Genomic DNA, 17411 nt, shown 5'->3' on the forward strand with positions numbered 1-17411 from the left:
TATAAGCCAAGGATAGAAGCCTCAAAAGAAACCCAAGCCGCTGGGACCTTGATCTTGGACTTGCAGCCTCCAGAACTGTGAGAAAATAAATTTCTGTTGTTTAAGCCCCCAGGCTGTTGTCCTTTGCTGTGGCAGCCCCAATAATTGAATATACCCCCAATCTACCGTTTGTGGGAACTTGATGGCAGAGAAGTTAAGGAGCTGCGGTTGCTTGAGCTCTAAAGCACCTCCCCCGCATCGGCCTGTGAGCCTCAAGCCTGAGGGGGATGTTCCCCTGACCAGCTCCCCCAAGGGCCTTCGAGAGAGCAGTGGGCCCTGGGCATTCTCAACAGTTCTATGAGCTTAAGTTCATTTTGCATTTGGGTTTCCAGAAGCAAGCATTTTCTGATTATCTTGGTTGAAAGGACAATGTTTAATTCATCAGCAATTAAGGGTGAGCCTCAGCTAGCTCAGCTTGGCAAATGTTTGATGGCTGATGAGGAAAAACACTCTTTCTGTCCCTTCACACTGGCTTTCCTTGCCTCTCATAGCTTTTTCTTCCACGGGCCAAATTAATCTCACCAGGCCCAGCTATGCAACTGCCCCGGACCTCAGGGACAGCGGACGAACTAGGAGCGAGCCCGTGAGCCCGCGAGTGCGCTGTCCTCGGTGTGGCTGCTGCTGAGTCTGCAGCTCTCTGTGCTGGCTGGTTTCAGGACGTGGGGTGTGTAATGAAGGGCTGTCGTCCTCCCTGTCTGACACGGCCCCGGCCGTGATTCCCGCCCAGGAGGCCTTGCTCAGGGCACTGTGTGCACAGGGGGCTCCCTGAGGGCGGTGCTGCAGCTCCCTGGCAGCCTTCCCTGCCAGGGCCCACATGGTGAGGTAAAGGGTGCCGAAGGTGCGCTCTCCCCGGGAACCCAGGGGACAGATACAGGACTAGGCTCTGCCATCACATCCCTCCTCCCTTCCAGCCATCCCTGGTCCCTCTAACATCTCAGGTCCAGAAGCTCCTCCTGGTGCTGGGCAGGTGAGGAAGCAGACTCAGCTGTGCCAAATAAGAAGGTCACAGGGTGCTTGCTCGCAGTGCTCCTGCCTCTGCCTCTGTGCTGGGCAGATGTTCCTAATTCCCCTGTGGAATGGCATATGCTTGTCTCATTCTTCTTTTTCTATAAGGAAATGTTCCAAGCACACAGAAACAGTCAGAAACTCGTACAGTAAATATCCACAACCTGCTCAGCATCAGCAAATGACAGCACCACTCTTGACTCCATGCTTCAGGGGGACCCATTCCGTCCTATAACCCTTCCTCCCACAGGGTGAGTGGGCCATGGGCCAAGGAGACATGTTCACCCAGAGCTCACGCCTGTCCCCAATCCTAGGTATTTGGGACCCTAGAAGTCCCTTCTCAGTGACCCCTGAGCTAGCATCCAAGGCCAACCCGACCTCTTCACCAGCTCCATCCCTCTAAAAGTAGATCATATAGCTAATGTCCACATTCCTCAGCCTGTGGGGGTGGCCAAAGGGTGGCTTTTTTGCATGGGACATGTGGACTGGGATGTCCACACACCACGCACCAATCCCCTCCCAGTGTGGGACGGAGCTGGGGTTGGGCAGGAAGAAAGGGGTGCGCAGGGCTGCTACCTCTCCCCCACGCACCCGCCTCCTGGCCCGGCCCTCCGAGGGGTCTGGGAATCACCAAGGACTGCCGTCTTTATTCAGGTGTGTTATCAGGTTTGCAGCTGTCTGTCAGCTTGTCTTATAACTTGCACACGCTTAGATGTGGTACGTGGCCTCCCTTTGTAGTCCCGCACCAAGTCCTGCAAATGTCAGGAGTGGGCCCCCTTGTGAGAACTACTTCTGATTTTGACAGAATAACCACATCTCAAACATAAAGGCCCCTTCTATTCCTCTCTCATCCCATTTGTTTCCATTCTACTATAATAAAATTAGAAATAATCTTCTGTCCATATTTCCCACTTTTGTTCTATATATATGCATTCACAATGTATAATCTGTTTTAAAATATGTGTAAGTGACGTCATTTATTTTGTTTCCAGTTTATCATACATTTCCTTTGCTCCTTTTCTCCGTTCTTATTTTCTTTTGTATTGTCTAGTCGTTTAAAGGACTAGTTGTTTGCAGTTAATCTGTCTTCATTCTGGTTGCTTTAATAATCATTTGTCTTTGGTGCTCTGCAGTTTCATTACACTTGGTGTGACTAAGCGTAGATTTATTTTTATATCCTGCTCAGCTGCTTAGACCTGGAAAGCGACAATAACCTGAGGGCTTCTTTATCTTCACTTGTGGAAAACACTCTGAATTCCCTCATTCTCTGTTTTTATATATCCAGAAGCTTCATATATATATGTGTGTGTGTGTATATATAAAATTCTATCTTCCACATCCCTAAATCTCCCCCACATTTTCCATTTCCTTTCTCCTTTTGGCTTTATCTAAACTATTTTTAAACTGACCAATATGTTTTAATTTAAATTACTACCTTTTTCGTTTATATATTTTATTTTCTCCCAGATCTACCTGTTCCTACATATTATCCAACTCTTGCTTTTTGATTTCTGTGTCCTCTTTCACCAGTATTTTATACACTTTCAGACCCTCCTTGCATCTTCAGTTCTCGGGGAGCTAAGAAATGTCTGTACTACTCAATGACTCTCCTTCATTGTGGTTCATTTACTATGTGTGCTCTAGTTGTGGAATCTTTCTCCAAAATGATTTTTCTTTTGCCTCTGCCAGGGCCCTACAGGTTACATCAATTTTTATATTATTATCTTAGCTTAGTGTTCCTGTAGCATTGGGAATAAGTCTAAATGGGACCTATATAAAATATATAAGCACAGCTTCCAGTTTCTAGTGGATGATTCTTTTTTCCACCTGTTTGCCTGGGCACGTAGAATGACTCATTGCTGTTTTGTTAATCTAGTGAGTAAAAGTTTTCTGGTTTCTGTTTTACTAAAATAGCAGCCCTACAAAATCTGCAGCGTTATGCACAGAGCTCTGTTCTATCTCACATGGGACTGAGGTTTTATCTCCTCTCCCTACACCAACCCCTGAACCTTCAACCCCTGAGCTTTTATGAGTCTGTGCTGCCTCCTCAGCTTCAGGTCCCTCTTACCCTGCTGGCTTTGATGTCTCTCCATTTCTGGTACCTAGGTTTCCTTGTCTTTCTTTTGAACTTGATTATGTATTGAAAGCCTTTCTTTGTTCATATTTCACCCAGCATTTCTATGCATTTGGAAAAGTCCTCTCTGCATCAGCTCAGTCTACCATATTGACTCTCTGGTTTCCATAAATAATTTATACTCCCTTGACCCAATTACTGGAAAATATTATGGCCACAGGACAAGATCACAGAATTATTCTTTCCCAAGTCTTGCCATCCTCAGAAAGAGCCTTTTCTGGATGGAGACTTTTAAAACAGCAACGGATTTGACAAAGCTTTGGGTGATGAAAAGTGTATGAAAGCTCTCCACTGGAGGTGTCTGAGGCACTGGCTTCTCCATGTGCTCCAAGTTGAAATGTCAAGAAACATTATTTCCCAATTTCCCTTTCTTCTTTGGGGAAGAAAAGACCACTTGTGAATGAACATTATTAAAATTTCTCATAAACAATAATGTTAGAAAAACTCAAGATAGAAAGGAGTGATAATAAGAATAACATTCACCATTTATAGCATTCCATCATCTGTATAGGGTTTGGAAGCTATCCACTCACAAAGACAAAGGAAAAAAGGTAAAGAAAACACAACCAAATATTTACTTTGGTTAATTGTAAATAATGAGAAGAAAAGAAAAAAAGGGGGGCCGGTCCAGTGGCACAGCAGTTAAGTTTGCACGTTCTGCTTCGGTGGCCTGGGGTTTGCCAGTTTGGATCCCAGATGCAGATCTACATGCCACTCATCAAGCCACGCTGTGGCAGGCATCCAACATATAAAGTAGAGGAAGATGGGCAGGGATGTTAGCTCAGGGCCAGTCTTCCTCAGAAAAAGGAGGAGGATTGGCAGCGGATATTAGTTCAGAGCTAATCTTCCTCCAAAAAAACCCAAAACAAAACAAAAAACAAACAAAAGGAGTACAAATTAACACAGAGAAGAACAATTTAGATCTATGAGATTTTGCTTTTTTTAAAAAAGATATTCCTCAACAAAATACTAGCCAACTGAATTCAGCAATATAATAAAAAGATTATACATCATGACCACATGGGATTTATCCCTGGAATGCAAGGGTGGTTCAACATACAAAAAAAAAAATCAATCAATATAATATACCACGTTAATAGAATGAGGAAAAAATATCACATGATCATCTCAGTTGATACAGAAAAAGAATTTGACAAAAATCCAACATCCTTTCATGATAAAAATACTCAGAAAACTAAGAACAGAAGGGAAATTCCTCAACACAATAAAAGGCGTTTATGAAAACCCACAGCTAACTTTATACTCAATGATGAAAGACTGAAAGCTATCTCTCTATGAGCAAGAACAAGACAAGGAAGTCTGCTTTCATTACTTCTATTCAACTAATTTACTGAAAGTTCTAACCAAAACAATTAGGCAAAGCCCCAACAGCCTTTTTTGCAGAAATGGAAAAACTTGTTCTAAGATTCATATGGAATTGCAAGGGACCCCAAATAGCCAAAACAATCTTGAAAAAAGAACAACAAAGTTATAGGACTCACACTTCCAGATTTAAAAACTTAATATAAAACTACAGTGATAAAAACAGTGTGGTCCTGGCATAAGGATAGACATATAACTCAATGTAATATAATTGACATCCCAGAAATAAATCCATATATCTATGGTCAATAGATTTTTGGCTGGGGTACTAAGACCATTCAATGGGGAAAGAATAGTCTGTTCAGCAAATGGTGCTGGAACAACCCGATTTCCACATGCAAAAGAATGAAGTTGGGCCCTTATCTGCACTCATAAACAAAAATTAACTGAAATGGATCAAAGACCTGAATATAACAGTTAAAACTATATAAATCTTAGAAGAAAACAGGAGTAAATTTTTATGACCTTGGATTTGGCAATGGTTTCTTAGGTGTGACACTCAAAGTACAGGCAACAATAACAACAAAAAGATAAATTGGACTTCATCAAAATTAAAAACTTTTCTGCATCAAAGGATATTATCAAGAAAGTGAAAAGACCACAAAATGAGAAAAAAGTATTTGCAAATCATATATCTGATAAGCATCTGATATCCAGAATATATCAATAATCCCAACAGCTCAACAGCAAAAAAACAACCCAATTAAAAAATGGGCAAAAGGCTTGAATAGATATTTATCCAAAGAAGAAACATAACGGCCAACAGCATGTGAAAAGATACTCAACATCACTAGTCATTAGTGAAATGCAAATCAAAACCTCAGAGATAGCACTTAACATCTACCAGAATGGTTATAACAAAAAGAAAAAACCCCAGAAAATAACAAGTGAAATTTATGTGAAATGTCCATAATAGGCAAATAGAGCAGTGGTTGCCAGGGACTGTCGGGTGGGGAGCGGGGGAGGGCAGTGACTGCTTAAAGCATACAAGGTTTCCCCTCGGGGAGACAAAAGCGTTCTGGAACCGGACAGTGGTGATGGTTGCACCACACTGAGAATGAATTAAATGCTACTAAATATACACTTTAAAATGGTAAATTTTATACTTTGTGAATTTTATTACAATTTTAAAAAGGAAAATTCAATTAAAAACCAAAAAGGAGGAGGAATGGGTCCTGAATTAAGGTAAATTCCCTCCCATCACCTGAACTGTTGGCAATGATGCCATCTTCACAGTTTATTTCTCCAGTGGTTGGGAATGTGGGAGTTAAGGCGCTTCCTTTGAGTTTTTGTCCCAGCTTAAGCAGATACGCTGACTGGAATCTACTGGTATGAAAGGTGTATGCAAACACAAATTCACCCGACCAATGTGTACTCTTAGTGCCTCCCCAATAACGATGGTAAAACCCAATCTCACACAAGTCCTCACAAGCAGGCTCTGTGTGGAAGGTGACATGTCCTACAGGAGGCAGCGTCTTCCTGTCTCAACAAACGAGCAGTGGGAGGAAGGAGTGGAGGGCTGAGAAGTGTTATGCTGGAGAATAAAACTCTTATGTCCACATTTCTGTCAGGAGGCTATTCCTGCAAAAATAACACATGCAGAATTGCCAAAGAGCAGGAACATGGAGAATATAGTGAATAACCGCAAATCTGAGTTTTAGATCTTGTCAGTAGTTACAGCCGGTAAGAATCGCAGCTGACACCACAATAAAGCCAAAAACAAATAAGTATTTTTAGAAACATTTTCAAATGACTGCTGGACTGACTTCAAAACATAAATCTGCATGCTCCTCAAGAAAACACCTAGTTCAAAGTTCCCTTTCCTTCAGGTAAGGTCGAACATCTACCAATCTGTTAGACTGTTGAAATTCTGACCTATTTTTAAGGATCCCCAGAGAATGAGATTCATAGCCTCAACTGATAACTTATTTTACGCATTATAATCTGAACATTAGGAAATGAGAACCTTTTGGGCTCAAGTGTATTCCAGACCCACCCAGGCCTTTGCAGGATCAGAAACCTTACCTCAGTTAAATACACTTAACGTAATGAGGGAAAATAACAAGAATAAAACAAAACAAAATAGGTTTTGCAGCCTAAGATTGCATTAAGATAGGAGTTATATGTTGGAGCTAGGAGCCCTTCATAAATTCTATTCTATTAGATGGCAGTAAATTCTTCTCCTCCTTCCTTTCTGCCAATCCATACACATCCTGCTTTTTAAAGCTTGACTTCTCATTCATCCAGCCTTTATGCTGCACCTATTTGTGTGAGATCCAGTGCTGGGAACGAAGTTACCTAAGACACAGTCTCTGTCCTCACCAAGCTCACAGCCTCTGAGGTGATCTCACTGTGTAGACCATATCATGGCATAAGGCGATAAGTGCCAGAATGGAGGTCATATGAGGCTCAGAGTTTTACCTCTTGGTGAAACAGAGGAGGGAAGGACGTGGAGAAAGTTCAGCAAGGCTTAAAGAAGAATTGACAGTGAAGCTACATCCTGAACAATGGAGGACTCCTTGTTCATCAATCCAGATGGAAACACAGGCAGAAGAACAGGTTTAGTGGGAAAGACAATGAGTCCAGTTTTGGATGTGAGACTTCAAGTTGCCTCTGAGGCATTCAGGAGGCCGTGGGACACTGGTGGCTAGAGAGGTGCAAGCTGGAGATGCCGCTTTGCATTCCTCAGCCTGTAGAAACCCATGGAGAGCAGGTGGCGGGTGGGGGGAGGCACTGTAAGTGGTGATTCCTAGAAGCACCCACCTGTCGTCCGTGTGTTCAACTATAGAGGGTTTGTTCTCTCAGAAAGGGACCAAATCTTATACTTTGTCTGCATTTTTCACAGTACCTACCCGGGGCTGAGAACAGAGGACATTGTTACAGATATACAATGGCATCTGTCCTTTGTATTTATGGATCTGAGCCGTGACTCACTATCTTACTCCTGTGTTTCTCCATCACTCGGTCCTGGCATCATTTGTCTTTGCACATGTCCATGATGCCCAGAACTGAGCTCAGGACACAGCAGGTTTTCCAATAGCAGCTGAGATAAATTCCTGTGTATTATTCTTTAAAAATGATGGGACAGAACATCTCAATCCTCTTCCAGAGGAGAAAAGCCCCCTCCAAACTCTGGAGGATGCTGTGAGCAAAAAACCTCTGTGGCCTTTAAATAGCTAGGACAGTGTACTTTGTCAAGAAAAGAATTCAGGTTACATGGAACAGCTGGAGGACAGTCTGGCTGAGGACAGGGCAGAGTTCAACGTTAACTAACAATACAAATTCTACTCCAAAATAATAAGATAGATTCCTCTAGTCCTCGCTGGTTTCAAGTCTCCTCTGACCTTCAAAATAGGGAACTGGAAAGAAGGCAGGCTTGTACCAGCATGGTGTTTATTTTCCTCCGTTCCAGACCAAGTTTTGGATAGCAGGTATAAGTGGGCCATTCTGGGTACTTGAAGAAATTTCGTTCTTTTATAGTGTGTTTTGGGGGAATTCCTATATAAAAGAAGAGTCTGTCCAAGGAGTTGTAGTACCAAATGGTTAGGCAATGACTTTGCAAGGGGAAACAGCAGATTTGCAGCCTCAAAATAGATGGGATCTGTCTGTCCACAACCATCCCAGGTCAGAACACAGATGTGCAGAAGCGAACTGTGCTGATGGACAGAATTGCCTAGCAAGTCTTTAACAAAAAGAGGGGTGGGGATATAGAAAAGATTTAAAAGCAAAAATAGATACATATAATCCTTTTCTACTGTGCCTGCTAGCTGGAGTGGTAACTTAAACCAGTGAGGTAGGAGGAAAGTTCAAAAAGAAACAGAAACTAGCAGCCAGCAACCACACTGTTCTTTCACCTGGAACAGCAACTTAGGTAAAATTGGTAAAAATGGCTTCTTCTGAAAATTAGTACTGCATTACCATATCCTATCTACTTATAAAAGTTAACAAAAATCCATTTTTAAACATTCTTGGTCAGAGAGACTTCTGCTTCTGGGATGATGGAGTAGATGTATTTTCCCTATTTCTGTTAAGTACAACCGACAACCCCAGACATTATGTGTAAAACAAATATAACAAGACACTGAAAAGGTGGAGAGAAGAAGGAAGACCAGCTAGGAACCTCAGAGCACGAGAAAATGGAGCTTTCTTTTGACCTTATAGATTCCAGACTTTGACCTGAAGAGTCTGTCAATCCAGAAATGCCACAGGTGCAGACAACAAAGCCCAGGAAAAGCCTCTTTTCTCTAGCCAAAGGAGCAGGAAAGGGGCAGCCTAGCACAACAAAAACTTTTAGACCATGATCTCTTTACTCTAGCCAAATACCCGCCAAAAAACTGTGGCCCCACTCTCACCCATGTCAGCAAAGACCAAGTGGGCAGCCTAGAGTTCCACACTTACAAGGCTGCAACAAGGTGCCCAACACCCCTACTGGGGTAGTGATAGAGGAGGCCTCGTAGGGACCTGGGGTTTTCATCCTTGCCAGCTGATCATGGTCCCCTGTCGTGTCAGTGGAGACCATGTAGGGGACACATGGGGAGAATGGGCTTCCATCTACCACTCAGTGAGATAAAGAGGCATTCCTCTCCTTCCTTGCTGGAGTGGTATCAGAAGAGGCCTAAAGTAGAATCAGGACTTTCATCATTGCCAGGCGGTAAAAAGGGCACACCCCTATTCCCCCTGCAGGGTCAGTGGAGATCATGTGGAGAGCAGGAACTTTCATCACCACCCATCATGCATCAACAGAGGCCAACTAGGGAAACTGGATTATCTCTACCTGGCAGGAGCAAGGCTGTCATAAAATCCACAGTCACATAATATAACACCCAAAACATCCACATTTGATTTGAAAATCACTTTTCATACCAAGAAACAGAAAGATCTCAAACCGAATGTGAAAAAACACTCAACAGATACAAACTTTAAGATGACAGAGATAGTGGAATAATCTGAGAAAGACTTTAAAGCATCCAAGATAAAAATGCTTCAATGAGCAACTATGACATGTTTAAAACAATGAAAAAAAAAAAAAAAAGAAAGCCTCAGCAAAGAAACAGAATGTATAAAGAAGAACCAATTGTAAATTTTAGAACTCATAAGTACAATAACTGAAATAAAAAGCTTAATGGATTGGCTCAATAGCAGGATGGAGGGAACAGAAGAAATAATCAGTGAGCTAGAAGACAGCACAGTAGCAATGACCCAATCTGAATAACAGAGGCAAAATAGACTGGAGAAAAAATTAACAGAGCCTCAGGGACCTGTGGGAATATAACAGAAGACACAACATTCAAGTTTTCAGGGTCCTAGAAGGAGAGGAGAAAGAGGATGGGGCTGAAAAACCACTCAAAGAAATAAAGGCTGAAAACTTATCAAATTTAGTGAGAGATATAAACCTACAGGTTCAAGAAGGTACATAAATCCTAAATAGGATAAACCCAAGGAAATTCAGGCCAAGACAGATTATAATTAAACTTCTGGAAATTAAAGACAAAGAAAAGATCTTGAAAGCAACCAAAGAGAAATGACATTTTACCTATGGGGAAAACCAATTCGAATGACAATGGATTTCTCATCAGAAACCACTGAGGTCAGAAGTGGCATAATATTCTTCAAGTGCTGAAAGAAAAGAACTGTTAACTCAGTGAAAATATCTTTAAGGAATGAAGAAGAAATCAAGACATTCTCAAATGGAAGGCAAACTAAGAGAACTTTCACCATCAGAACCACCCTACAAGAACAGCTAAAGGAAGTTCTAGAAACAAAAAGGAAGTGATAAAAGAAGGAATCTTGGAACATCAAGAAGGAAGAAAGGACATGGTAAGAAAAATATGGGTAAATACAATGGGCTGTTCCTTTTCTCTTGAATTCTCCAAATTATTTTTGACAAGTTTAAGCAAAAATTATAAACTGTCTGATATGATTTTAAATGCATACAGAGAAGATATTTAAGACAATTATATTATAAATGGGTGTGAGTAAATAGATGTAAAAGGAGTCAAGGTTTCTATATTTCACTCAAACTGGTAAAATGACAACACAAGTAGACTGTGATTAGTATAGTGTAATACCTGGAACAACTAGGAAAAGTTATACTATGAGACACACTCAAAAACACAATAGATAAATCAAAATGCACTTCGAGAAAATGTTCACATAAGTCATAAGAAAGAAGGAAAAAGAAAGAGAAATAAAAAACAGACAGAACAAACAGAAAATTAAAGATAAAATAGTAGACCTAAACCCCAACATATTAATAATACATTAAATATAAATGGTCTAGATATATCAATGAAAAGAAACAGACTGGCAGAGTGGATTAAAAAATATGACCCAATTATATGCTGTCTACAAGAAATCCACTTCAAATATAATGACATAGGAAGACAGAAAATAAAAGGATGAAGAAAGATATATCATGCAAACATTAATCAAAGGAATGCCGGAGTAACTATGTTAATATCAGATAAAGTAGACTTCAGAGCAAAGAAAATTACCAGAGACAGCAAAGGACACTATATAACGACAGAGGGTAAATCCACCCAGAACACATGACTATGCACCAAGCAAGAGAGCTGCAGATGCAAAAACTGATAGAACTGAAGAGAGAAACACATTCATAATTACAGCTGAATTCTTCAACAGTCCTCTCTCAACAATTGATAGTACAGACGGAAAATCAGGAACGAAATTAAAGCACTCTAAAACATCATCAAAAAAAGGATCTAATCAGCATCTATAGAACACGCCACTCAATGGCAGCAGAATACACATTCTTTCCAAGTGCACAAGGAACATATGCCAAGAGAGACTACAATCTGGACCACAAAACAAACCTCAACAAATTTAAAAGACTGAACTCATTGAGAGCGCGTTCTCCAAAAACAACAGAATCAGAGTAGAAATCAATAACAGAAAGATAATAGAAAAATCTTCAAACATTTGGGAACTAAACAGCATGCTTCCAAATGATCCCTAGGTCAAATAGAAAGTCTCAAGAGAAATAAAAAAAAATTGAACTAAATTAGAAGGAAAATACGTCAGAATTTGTGGGACACAGTTTAAGCAGTGCAGAGAGGGAAATTCATAGCAATAATGCATACATTAGAAAAAAACAAAAAGTCTCAACTTAACATTCTAAATTCTCACCTGAAGAAAAGAAGAAGAGCAAAAGAAACCCAAAGCATGCAGAAGGAAGGAAATAATACAGAGCAGAAATCAGTGAAACAGTAGGAGAAAATCAGTGAAATAAAGAGCTTGTTATTGAAAATAACAATAAAATTAACAAACCCCTGGAAAGACTCATAAAGAAAAAAAGAGAGAAGATATAAATGACCAACATTAGGAATGATATGGGATAGCTCCCTAGACCCTACAGACATCAACAAGATAATGGAGGGATATTGCAAACAGCTTTATACACATAAATTTGACAACTTAGATAAAATGGACCAATTCTTCGATAAACAAAAACTACCCAAACTCACACAATTCCAAACAATTTGGATATCCTTATAACTATTAAGCAACTTGAATTCATAATTTAAAAATCTCCCCAAAAGAAATGTCCAGGCCCAGAGGGATTCACTGGAGGATTCTACCAAATATATTTAAAGAAGACTTAAAACCAGTTCTACACAATCTCTTCCAGAAAATCGACGAGGAAGGGACACTTTGCAATTCATTTATGAAGCTAGTATTACTTGGGCATTAAATCCATACAAAGACATTACAAAAAAAGAAAACCATAGTCCAATATCCCTCATGAATATAGACGTAAAATGTCTGAACATAATATTAGTACATAAAATTCAGCAATATATAATAAGGATTAGACAACGTGACCAAATGGGGTTTATTCCAGGGAGGCAAGGCTGGTTCAGTATTCAAAAAGCAATCAAGCAATCCACCATATTAACAGGCTAAAGATGAAAAACAAATCACATGATCATATCAGCAGATGCAGATAAAGCATTTTACAAGATTCAACACCCATTCATGATTTAAAAACAAAATAAAACCTCTTAGTAAATTAGAAATAGAGGGGAACTTCCTCAGCCTGACAAAGAGCCTCTATAAAAAAATGTACAGCTAACACCACACTTTATGATGAAAGACTGAATACCTGCCCCCTAAGAGTAGGAACAATGCAAGGATGCCCACTGTCACCACTCTCATTCAACACAGTGCTGGAGGCTTCAGCCAGTGCAATAGGCAAGAAAATGAAATAAAAGACACGGATCAGAAAGGAGAAATATAAGTGTTCCTATTTTCAGATAACATGATTGTCTAGAAAATCCCAAGAAATATAAGCATATAAATATAAATAAAAACACACACATATACATATAAAACTCCTAGAACTAATAAGTGAGTTCAGCAAAGTTGCCTGGTATATGACCAACACACAAAATTCAGTTGTATTTCTATATACTAGCAGGGAACACATGAATCCTGAAGTTAAAAATGCAATGTAATTTATGACTGCTCAAAAGAGTGAAATATTTAGGTGTAAGTCTAGCAAAACACATACAGGACTTGTATGCTGAAAACTACACAATACTGATGAAAGAAATCAAGGAAAATCTAAATAAATGGAAACATGCCATTTTCATGGATTGGAAGACACAACGTAGTAAAGATATTCATTCTTCCCAAATTGATATAAAGGTTTAATGAAATTCTTGTCGAAATTCCCACAAGATTTTTTGTAGGTATAGATAAGATTATTCTAAAATACGTATGAAAGGCAAAGGAACTAGAATAGTTAAAACAATTTTGAAAAAGAAGAAAATGGAAGAAATGGTCTACCTGATTTCAAGACAGTGTGGCATTGGTTAAGGGATGGACACATAGATTAATGGAACAGAATAGAACAGAGGACCCAGAAATAAACCCACATAAACATGCCCATTTAACTTTTAACAATGATGCAAAAGCAATTCAATGGAAAAAAGACACTTTTTGCAACAAAAAGTGCTGGAGCTACCATGTATACAAAGGCCAAAAACAAAAACAACCCAAAACCCCCAAAACAAACCTCAGAGTTTCACACCTTATACAAAAATTAACTCAACATGGCTCACTGACTTAACAGTGAAATATAAAACTATACAAATTTTAGGGAAAAAAAATAGGACAATATCTTTGGGATTTAGACTATGCAAAGAGTTCTTAGACTTGAAACCAAAAGCATAATCATAAAGCATAAAGAAAAATTAATTAATTTGGACTTCATCAAAGTTAAACACTTTTTTTCTGAAAAAGACTCTATTAAGAGGCTGAAAGGACAAGCTACAAAGTGGGAGAAAATATTTGTAAACTACACATCTGACAAACGACTAACGTCTAGAATATATAAAGAACTCTCAAAACTCAACAGAAGAAAACCCAAAGAATCCAATTAGAAAATGGGCAACAGACTTCGGGAGACATTTCATTAGTAAGGATATACAGATAGCAAATAAGCACATGGAAAGATGTTCAAGCTCATTAGCCACCAGGGAAATGCAAATTAGAACCACAAAGAGCTATTACCACACACATATCACCATGGCTGACGTAAAAAAACCAGTGACGACACCAAATGCTGGCAAGGATGTGGGAAAATTGGGTCACTCAGACATTGCTGGCGGGATTGTAAAATGGAACGGCCGCTCTGAAAAACAGTTTGGCAGTTCCTTAAGAAAACTAAACATACCACAACCTTGTGAATATACTATAGAGCGCTGAATTATACAGTTAAAAATGGTGAAGTTTATGTATTTGAATTATATCTCAAAAAAAAAAAGATCAAACCTGGGCTAACGTGCAGCCCAAATTGCCAACACACAGAATCAGGAGCTAAATAAATGGTTATTTTTTAAAAAAGAAAAAAAACCCATACCACCTGAATATGTAACTACCACAGACCCAGCTGTTGCACTCCTGGACATTTATCCCAGAGAAACGAGGACTCATGCTCACACAGAAACCTGCACATAAGTGTTTATAAGAGCTTTATTCTAATAGCCCCAGACCGAAACCCAGATATCTGTTAGCATGCGAATGGTTTAACAAAGTGTGTGCATCCACACCATGAACCACACTTGGCAAGAAAGAAGAAGAAATTACTGATACTTGCAACAACCTGGAAGGTTCTCTAGAGAATTACGCTGAGTGAAAAAGGTCACTACCAAAAGATGACATAGTGTAGGATTCATTTATAAAACATTCTTGAAATGACAAAATTCTAGAAATAGAGAACGGGTTAATGATGGCCAGGAGCTAAGGAGAGGGTAGAAAGTAGATATGGCTATAAGAGACAACATGAGGGATCCTGTGGTGATGGAAATGTTCTGTGTTTTGACTGCACCAATGTCAATGTCCTGCTTGTGATACTGTTCTGTAGTTTTGCAAGATGTTACTATTGGGGAAACTGAGTAAAGGGTACATGGGCTCTTTCTGTATTATTTCTTACAACTGTATGTGAGGCTACAATGATCTTGACATAAGTTTAAATTAAAAAAAAAATCCCTCTCAGTTTTTATGCATTCTCTTCTCTTTCATGTTTCTCTGCGTTACAGTCTGAGGAAATGCCGCATCTTGGAGCTGGATTTGAGGGGGTGGGAGACTCTCATCCATCTCTTGCAGGCGTACTGCCCCAGGGAGAGGCTGTCCACCCCAGGCAGAGCCGTCTGACCTCATTAGTGGAGCAGGCAAAACTGAATATGAATGACAGCCCCCGCACATATGGAAACCATTACCTCATTCCATGACTTGCAATGAGCTTGTGAGGCTCCTCTTAAGAAGTGAGCTCCGTGGTCCAGCGGGCAAGCCTATGGAAGGGTCAGGTCAGAGTCATGAGGCTGTTAGGAACAGATAAATTAGCAGGGCACCTGGCTGACCCAGAGAGGCCTCAGTGAAATGCTATGCGGTGGGTTGAAAAGCCCCAGGTGTAACGGAGTGAGTGTGGGCTAGTCAAGGCTCTGTGCACTTCCTGATACCGTTGGGGGAAAGGACAAGACAAAACAACACCACAGTGGGAAGCACCCCACCCAGCAGGAAGATGCAGCTTTCAGAGCAGAAAGTTTTTCTGTTAAAGTTCTATTTCTACCCATTGGATGGTGCCAATTACCTGCTTCAAATCATATACTAAATGCAAGACCCTGGCTTCCTCTCAAACCCATTTTCCTACTATGCTTCCCCTCCCTCCCTCTGCTCCAGCCACACGGCCTTTCTCACCAGTCCTGGAACACTCGAGTTTCCCACCTCAGGTCTTTGCACTTGCGCTCTCTCTGCCTGGGATGTCTTCCCATGCTGGCTCTCTCCCTCAGTGCACTCAGAGCAGCCTCCCCCAACCAGTTTACAGTAGCAGCTCCCCTCTTCCTCCCTCCCCACGCACCCCGCTCCCCTCCTCCTCCCTACACCTGCACCCTGCTTCATTTTTCTTTATCCTACTTGTCACTGCACATTTTCTTTACTGTCTGTGCTCCGCACTAGAAGGTAAATTCTGTGAGGGCCAGAATTTTGTGTTTTGTTCACAGTTATATGCCCAGCACCAAAAATAGTGCTTAATACATCGTAGATGCTCAAGAACTTTGTTGAAGGACTGAAAAATGAAGAGATGAATGAATAAATGCAGGCTAGGCGAAAAGTATAAAAGCAAAGACAAAGATAGAAATGGCAAGGCCATGGGGCCCTTCCTCTTCTGCCTGCAAAGGTTCTGCAGGCGTGGCCTCTTCCAGGGAGAAGGGAGGAGCTGGTGTGCTGACCTCCCAAGATCTTGTCTCAAGGAGCTTCTGTTTAGGTATGTATGTAGGTACGTAGGTATGTATTTATTTTGGTGAGCTCTGAGCTAACAGCTGTTGCCAATCTTCTTTTTTTTTCTCGCTTGAGGAAGATTAGCCCTGAGCTAACATCTGTGTCAATCTTCCTCTATTTTGTATGTGGGATTCCTCCGCAGCTAGGCTTGACAAATGGTGCAGGTCCGCACCTGGGATGTGGACGTGGGCTGCTGAAGCAGAGCATGCTGGACCTAACCACCATGCCACGGGACCAGCCCACAAAGTTTCTTTTTGAAAAAGAGAATTTTCAGGGCCACAGAACTAGCAGGTCTACACTCTAATTTTGCCAAGAAAGAGTCGACACGTCTCAGACAGATGTGCAAGCTTGTACAATGGAAACTGTGCACTTCAGCCCAGGTCCAAGGTTCACCCTCACATGAAGCTTGAAAACAGCGGCCTCATTTCAGAGTGTTAAATTAATACACAAGGAGGTCCTTAGACTGAGAGGGCTCCAATGCCAAGCTGGCCTACGTAGGCAAACCAAAAGCTTACAAAATTGAAACCTGAGGACCACCAATCGCAAGCAGCCAACTAGGCTTTAAGCGATAGCCAATCAATAATTTCCTTACGTGGCTTCTGTCTTTTCTCTATAAAATCTCTCCCCAGCTGCTGTCGGTGGCATGCTGCTAACCATTTCTGGTTTGGCACTGCACAATTCTAATTGATTTTTCGCTCAAATAAACTAAAAATGTTTAATATGCTTCAGTTTGTCTATTAACAACAAAGTATGTAAACATGAAGGAGAGAAGAACCCGAGAGAGTGGCATGGATACTTATAAAAAGACAATGAGGATTTTTAAGGTGTTTGAATGTCACAGATAATCAGCGGAGGAGAGAAATAGCACAGGGCGCTTGAAAGAAGCAAAGGGAAATTTCAGCTAGATTTCAAGGACAGTTTTTGAACAATGAAGCCTATTGGGCTGGAATATAATTTCCTGAGGGTATAGTTGGCAGCTTTATGATGTAAAATACTGAAAATTAAATGTGACTTGACAAAGTATATAATATGTGAAGGTAAAGACGTGGGG

At 40.6% G+C, this 17411-nt stretch overlaps 1 protein-coding gene across 1 annotated transcript in view; it reads right to left on the bottom strand.

The window, feature by feature from the left end:
- Window positions 1–17411, bottom strand: part of ATP8A2 (ATPase phospholipid transporting 8A2) — a 589227-nt gene that overhangs the window by 12881 nt on the left and 558935 nt on the right. The gene's annotated exons all lie outside the window — the stretch shown is intronic.

Source organism: Equus quagga, chromosome 6, assembly GCF_021613505.1.
Source record: "Equus quagga isolate Etosha38 chromosome 6, UCLA_HA_Equagga_1.0, whole genome shotgun sequence".
NCBI lineage: Eukaryota > Metazoa > Chordata > Mammalia > Perissodactyla > Equidae > Equus > Equus quagga.